Source organism: Elephas maximus, chromosome 10, assembly GCF_024166365.1.
Source record: "Elephas maximus indicus isolate mEleMax1 chromosome 10, mEleMax1 primary haplotype, whole genome shotgun sequence".
Taxonomy (NCBI): domain Eukaryota; kingdom Metazoa; phylum Chordata; class Mammalia; order Proboscidea; family Elephantidae; genus Elephas; species Elephas maximus.
The window spans coordinates 24,844,936-24,851,728 of record NC_064828.1 but is presented as its reverse complement, the minus strand read 5'-3'; the positions used below and the strand labels follow the sequence as shown (position 1 = coordinate 24,851,728).

At 37.0% G+C, this 6,793-nt stretch overlaps 1 pseudogene; it reads left to right on the top strand.

Moving 5' to 3' along the window:
- The first annotated feature begins 4,727 nt into the window (after positions 1-4,727).
- LOC126084390 (olfactory receptor 4F4-like) lies at positions 4,728-5,626 on the top strand (annotated as a pseudogene).
- The last annotated feature ends 1,167 nt before the right edge of the window (positions 5,627-6,793 follow it).

Sequence of the window (6,793 nt, the reverse complement as noted above, 5' to 3'; positions counted from 1 at the left end):
ACAAAACCAGCAGTTCAAGGTTGGCCATTCAGTCACGGGCATGATGACCAGCTTATATCATCAGCTGCCACCTCTAGCCATAACCAACTACCCACGCAAGTCATCTTACTTTTGCTGGGACTGGAAGGGACAGCTTAGTTCCAATATACAAACTACAGCTGTACACCAGAATCAAGTTAAGACTGAACAGGTGAACCAAAGAACATTTTAAAACTCTGCTTCCAATGCTAGAATCTTTACAATTGAATTCACTCTATATCTTTGGCTCCAATTTTGATAAAAGACATGGTATCAGGTGAGGCTCCACATTCAAGAATACTTGAAACCTAAAAGTCCCCAAGGAAAAAATCTGTCTATAAGCCTTGTTCTACCTGAAACACAGAGATCAAAAGTTTCCCCCCACAGAAGTCATGCTCTACAACAAATATAGTCCACACTGGGGAGAACACTTTTCCATAAACACTTGTCCAAACAGAAAGTATATTAATTGTTCTGTTGTATTCTGACTACATTTCAGGCTTTAGTTAGAATTTCGAATAAGCTTTATACATGCAGAAGAATCTGACCTCAGCCAGTGAGGTTTCTATTTCCAGATATTTTTTATACTGTGTAATAATTTCTTAACTTCTCCCTTAATTCCCTTCCTCTCTCACATTTAAAATAAATTTCACAGTATTTCAATATCAACTTTCTAGAGATACTTAATGGAATTTTCTGGAAGTTTCCCATAGATTCCAGAAACTGAGAATTTCTTTTCCTAGCTAATTGTTGGGACTTTTGGAGTCTAGAACAAAGGTCACTCAGCAAACATCTTTACATGTGGCTATTAGCTATTTATTTCCTCTTTTTTGGGGAAATAATTCTTAATAAATAATTCTTAATAAGATTTATTTCATTACCTGTGTGATTAACTGCATGACCTAGCAATTCTATTCTTAGGTATTTAGTAAAGTGAAATGAAAACTTATTTTAACACATAAAACTGTACATGAATGTCTATAGTGGTTTTATCCTTAATCATTAAAAACTGGAAGCAGCTTAAATATCCTTCAGTGAGGAGTGGATAAACAAACTGGGACACATCCATGCAATGGAATACTACTTAGCAATAAAAAGCAATTACTTATACATGCAACAACGTGGATGCCTCTCAAGTGCATTATAATAAGTTAAACAAGGCAGACTCAAAAGGCTACCTACTGTATAGTTCCATTTTTTTACCTTCTGGGAAAGGTAAAACTACAGAGACAGAAATCAGATCAATGGTTGCTTGGGGCAAGGTGGGAGGAGCAGTTAACAATAAAGTAGCTCAGGAAAATTTGAGGGATAATGGAACTGTTCTATATCCTGATGGTATGGCATTATCCAAATGGGTGTCTGTAACTGCTGAACTGTATGCTTAAAAGATAGAATTAAAATTTTAATTACGTTATTACATTGCAAAGATTTTATTGCTTTCCAAGACTCAGAGAAATAATATACTCCCTCAAACAAAACAAACTCTCCTATAAGCATTCATCCCCACATGCTACCTCTTCTAGGTCCTTCACTTATTAGCTGTGTGACTTGGGAAAATCACTTTGCCTCTTTTAGCCAGTTTTCTCATATGTAAATGGGTCTATAGGTTATCTTGATTGTATGAGATAGTGCCTGAAAAGTGTTTCATACCACACAAATGACTATTTTTTTATGACCCAGATTGAGATGTTTATGAGCAGTAGACTTCAAGTCACAGTATTGGCTGGTAGAGTGAATAAATTCATTTAAATACTTTGAGATCTAGAAATAAAAGCAGTAAATCAAAGATTGAGAGGGAGAAGGGGAAACAGATAAGAAGGAGGAGAGAGGCAGAGACAGGAGAAAGAAAAGAAGTGGAAATGTAACAATAGTTTTTCACATCTGATTTATTTTAAATCAAAACTTCAAACAATAAAAAAAAAAAAACACTCCAATGGCATATTATGTTGATATGCACATTTATCACTATAAGAAGGGGTAATAGAATGATACGTTCCAAGTTTTTGATAGTTGTTACCTCCAAGAACTAGGTAAGAATGGGAAAGGATGGAAGAAGTGGGTCTTCAGTATTTGCTCCAGATACATGTAATAAGTTGTTCCAATCTTATTAAATTAGACTGTGATCAGCTGGCTGTCACCTGTTCATCTACATAACTCATCTATCTTCTGTTAGGACTGGAACTGACATCTTAGCTCAATTTCATGACATGGTAGATACAGAGTAAAAAGGAAGAAAGTCTTATGCTCTTAACATAAAAATAGAAAAATACTTTAAACTTCCTTTTATTATATTTTAGTAATCTTTGTTAGCAGTATTTAACTTATCTAACTTTAGCTAGGAAAATGGCGCATTAGTAGATGATGCTCTCAATTTGGGGAAAGTTATCCCTGAGGAGCATGATTTAAAAAGTTGCTCTAAATACTTGGCCCTATTTAAAACACAGAGGTGGAACTCTTCCCAGGCCAGAGGCTACTCTTCAAAGTGTATACGTGCTACAATGAGGAGAATTCACACTCACTAACCCAGGTCACAGCAAGTATAAATTGGACTTCAATTCAGATTTAAGATAGAGTAAGCCTTAACAGAAAACCCTGGGGGCATAGTGGTTAAGTGCTATGGCTGCTAACCAATAGGTCAGCAGTTTGAATCCACCAGGCTCTCCTTGGATACTCTATGGGGGCAGTTCTACTCTGTCCTGTAGGGTCACTATGAGTTGGAATCAACTCAAGGGCAATGGGTTTGGTTTTTGGTTTGGAAGACTTAACAGCAATGAAGAATTTGGTTTCAGACATGATCTGTGCAGGGTAAGTATGTGCCAAACTATCTGATTTTTTAAGTTTTCATTCTTAATATCTCCCAAATTTAAGACTAAGTTGTTCTTTTTTTTTTTCTTTGCTGTATTATTTATTATACTTACCTATTTTTTATTAAGCTTAGGTAAGTTAAGCTTAGAGTACTGCACGTGTTACTTGGTTGATGTGTTTAAAGGAAAGATAAAGAATTTTCACTCCTGACTAATCGTTGGGACTTCTGGACTCCTTACATGGAGTCTCACACAACAAGTAACAAAAGCACTGCCCTTCTACAATCTCAGAAGTTCCCAGACACCCAGGTTGGGGAAGAGCTGTTTTCACAGGCCCTCTGCCTTTTGCTGGTATTTTCTAATGACTTTTGGATTTTGCCTTGTTCTACCATTGGATTAAAGGGATAAATAGAAGAATATCTCAGTCATTTTGATTAATGGGATTAAGTACATTCCAATTTGAAGACAAAAACAGATTAAGTTTTGTATACATGAAGAAATTGTTGAATTGGTGTATGTTTTGCTGTATATTTTCAACAATTAAAAAATAAGAAAAATATAAAATTTGATTTTATATAAACATAAATGTCTTATCTTTTGAGGCATTTACATTTCTTTGTGTGTGAATTATCTCTTCATAAATAAATTATCTTATTTATTTCAAAAATCTTGTTTTCTTAGTCTTTTCAAAATCAATGTTCTTACCATAGGCTGTCTCTAATAGAGAAGTTATGTTGAATGCTTTGAAGTTAGATAAGCCTCAGTTTATACTCCAGTTATATCACAGTATGGCTGTATGACTTGGGAAATCAGGTGTTCTCATTTGTAAAATGGCAGTAAATCTTGTAATGATTAAAACAGTTTCTAAAGTACTTAGTACAGCACCTGGAACTTAATATGTGCTAGTCAACTTTTAATCTCTCAGGCTACGTTTACTGAAAATGTAACAGGAGAAACAGAGAGATAAACAAGAACAAAGAAACGAAGGGATGGGAGGAACAGAGGGAAGAAATGAAAAAAGAAAGGCCGATTTGGCTTTCTGGCTTAGAGAATCAAATTATTTTTTCATATGTGAATTAAAATAATACAGCTAAACTGTCTAAGGACAAATGAAATGAGAATTTATATCTTATCCCAGGAAGGACAGTTAGGAATAAAATTAGTTTTCATATATCTTTCATTTAGGGTAGTTTCAAAAAAGTGCTTCTTCTTGCCAGTGAGGGCCAAGGACCAGTGAATATATGTAAGAATTAGCATTTCACAGGCCAAGGTATTATAGTTTTGTGGAAATAGCCTCTCACAAGGAAATTCAAAATGCAAGACAGTGTCTCATACTAGAAATGTGTATTCTTTCTCAGTGTTTGCTGTAGACATTGGTTCAATTCCATTTACTCACACATTTCCATTTAGCAATTGATTTACTACTTCTAAGAAGCATGTTTTGTAACAGAACTGTAGCATTAGATTACAGCATTGGGTCAATTCTGGTAAAAAAGTTTCTGAATATATTTTAGAGCTCAGAAATCTGTACTGGTCCTTCTGATTCCCTGCAGGAAAGATGCATTCAAGTCACAGAGAAATTGTTTAAGGAGAACAATACTACTTATATTTTTAATCAGAGTATTTATTTTCAATACCCATAAAAACTGTTTTTCCAGCGGATAATGTCTTAGACTTGCCCTCGTAAACTTAGTTAGCTCCCCTTCTTGGTTGCAAGGCTATGACCTTTTCAAGAAATAGTTAATTTACAATTTTGAGCTTAGTACAATGCTAAGATTTCAATTTTCTGTATGAGAAAATTTTATCTGCCCTCTAACATCTGAACATTAAATCTTTTTTTTTCAATTCTAGAAGTTCTCAGTTCATCTCTTGCTCATTCGATCACATCACAGCAAACTGAAGTAAATGGAAGAAGCAAATCAGTCTGTGGTGTTTTTGTTTCTTTTCAGTGGACATTGTAATTCAAGGAAGCTCCAAAGCTTCCTCTTACTGCCATTTTCTATACTCCACCTAATGACTGTTGTGGGCAACAACCTTGTTGTGCTCTTGATCATCTTTGACCCTCAGCTCCATTCCCCCACGTACTTCCTCTTGGCCAATCTCTCATTCATTGACTTCTGCCTTTCCCCAGTCACCACCCCAAACTAATCACAGACTTCCGAAATCATAATAAGACAACCTCCTTTAGGGGCTGCATGAGCCAGATACTCTGTGTGCATTTATTTGCAGGTGTTGAGATGGTGCTCCTTGTGACAGTGGTATATGACCCTTAAGTAGCTATTTGCAAGCTGCTCCATTACGGCAGCATCATGGACAGACAAGTGCCTCCAGCTTTTGAAATCATAGATCATTGACTTCCAGCATGCTATAAGTCAAATGGCAATGATTCTGGAACTGCCATTCTGTGGACCCAGAGTAGTGGACAGCTTTTTCTGTGGTATACCTTTGGTGATCAAACTAGTCTGTATGAATACACACCCCTGGAATATCGGTAAATCCCAACGGTGGTGTCTTGGCAACAACCTGCTTCATTCTCTTGCTAATGTACTGTATCTTATTAACTGTTTGCCTTTGCACTAAGGATGGGGCATCAAAGGTACTCTCTATCTGTACTTCTCACATCATAGTGGTGGTGTTGTTCTTTGGACCCTGCATCTTCATCTCCCTGTGGCCATTCAGCATCCCTTGGTTGGTCAAGTTTCTTGCTGTGTTTTACTCAGTAATAAAACCTCTCCTGAATCCAGCCATTTTACACACTGAGAAATAAGGACGATAAAAACACCATCAAGAGACTGATGAGTTAGCATATGGATTTGAGGGATAAGCCCCCAACCCTATCTAATGAGATTAACCCAACTTTGTCTGAGGAGGCTTTGTCTGAATCATTGCCTGGGGTATCACCTGAGGCAGAATCCTTCTAACACAATGCTGAATGTTCTCAGAACACTTCCCCACCACCCATTTTGCCTTCTAGATTTATAACTAGAGTTAAGTTCCAGGGAGTCCCAAAAGGTGAAGTACAAAGTGTGACCCAGGAGGAGGTATACTACACTCCAAACCAACTGCTAAATTTTCCTAATATGTACAAACAGAAACCTGGGGAATATGTGTGGGAATGGCTATTAAGGGTATGGGATAATGGTGCAAGGAACATAAAGATGGATCAGTCTAAGTTTATTGATATAAGCTCACTAAGCCCAGATTTTTCATTCAATATTTCACGTAGTGAGTTTAGGGAAAGATCTAATAGTTTATTTGGATGGGTTGCTGAAGGATGGACTATGTGGTAGCTACACGAAATCAAATTGAAGTACCAGACCTGCCCTGGAATAATGAGGAGGAAAGTATCCAAAGGCTTAGGGAAATTGGCAAGTTAAGGTGGGTTTATCAGGTTAAACCCACAGATCCACACATGGAATGCCCAGAGGACACACCTTTTATCACAATGGTGAGGAACAAATTTGTAAAATAAGCTACAGCATCCTGGGAGACTGCTGTGAGTGTTATATTATGTAAATCAGATTTGTCAGAGGAAACTGCCCGAACTGAATTAAGACAACTAACTACAATGAGGCTGATTTTACCTTATGGTGGTAGGGGCCAAGTGGCAGTACACAATTGACAAAGACAAGGTGGCTGTGATTATCATGATGGACAGTGGAGTCAAAGCAGTAATCAGAATACCCTGACTTGTATGGACTTATGGCATTGGTTACCTAGTCATGGTGTCCCTAGTAGTGAAATAGATAGGAAATTTACTAAACATTTACTTGATCTGACAATAGGAAGAATTCTAGGTCAGGTACGCAGTGGTGTAACTCAAATCACCAGAATAGAGAGTCATGGCTGCTCAAACAATTCCCAGACTTGACTGAATTTACAGACCCGAAACACTTAAAATGAAGGGATGGCCAGGTCCACATGAGGAAGGCCTCCAATACAGTTCCAAAACCGTATACTGTTTATCTTTC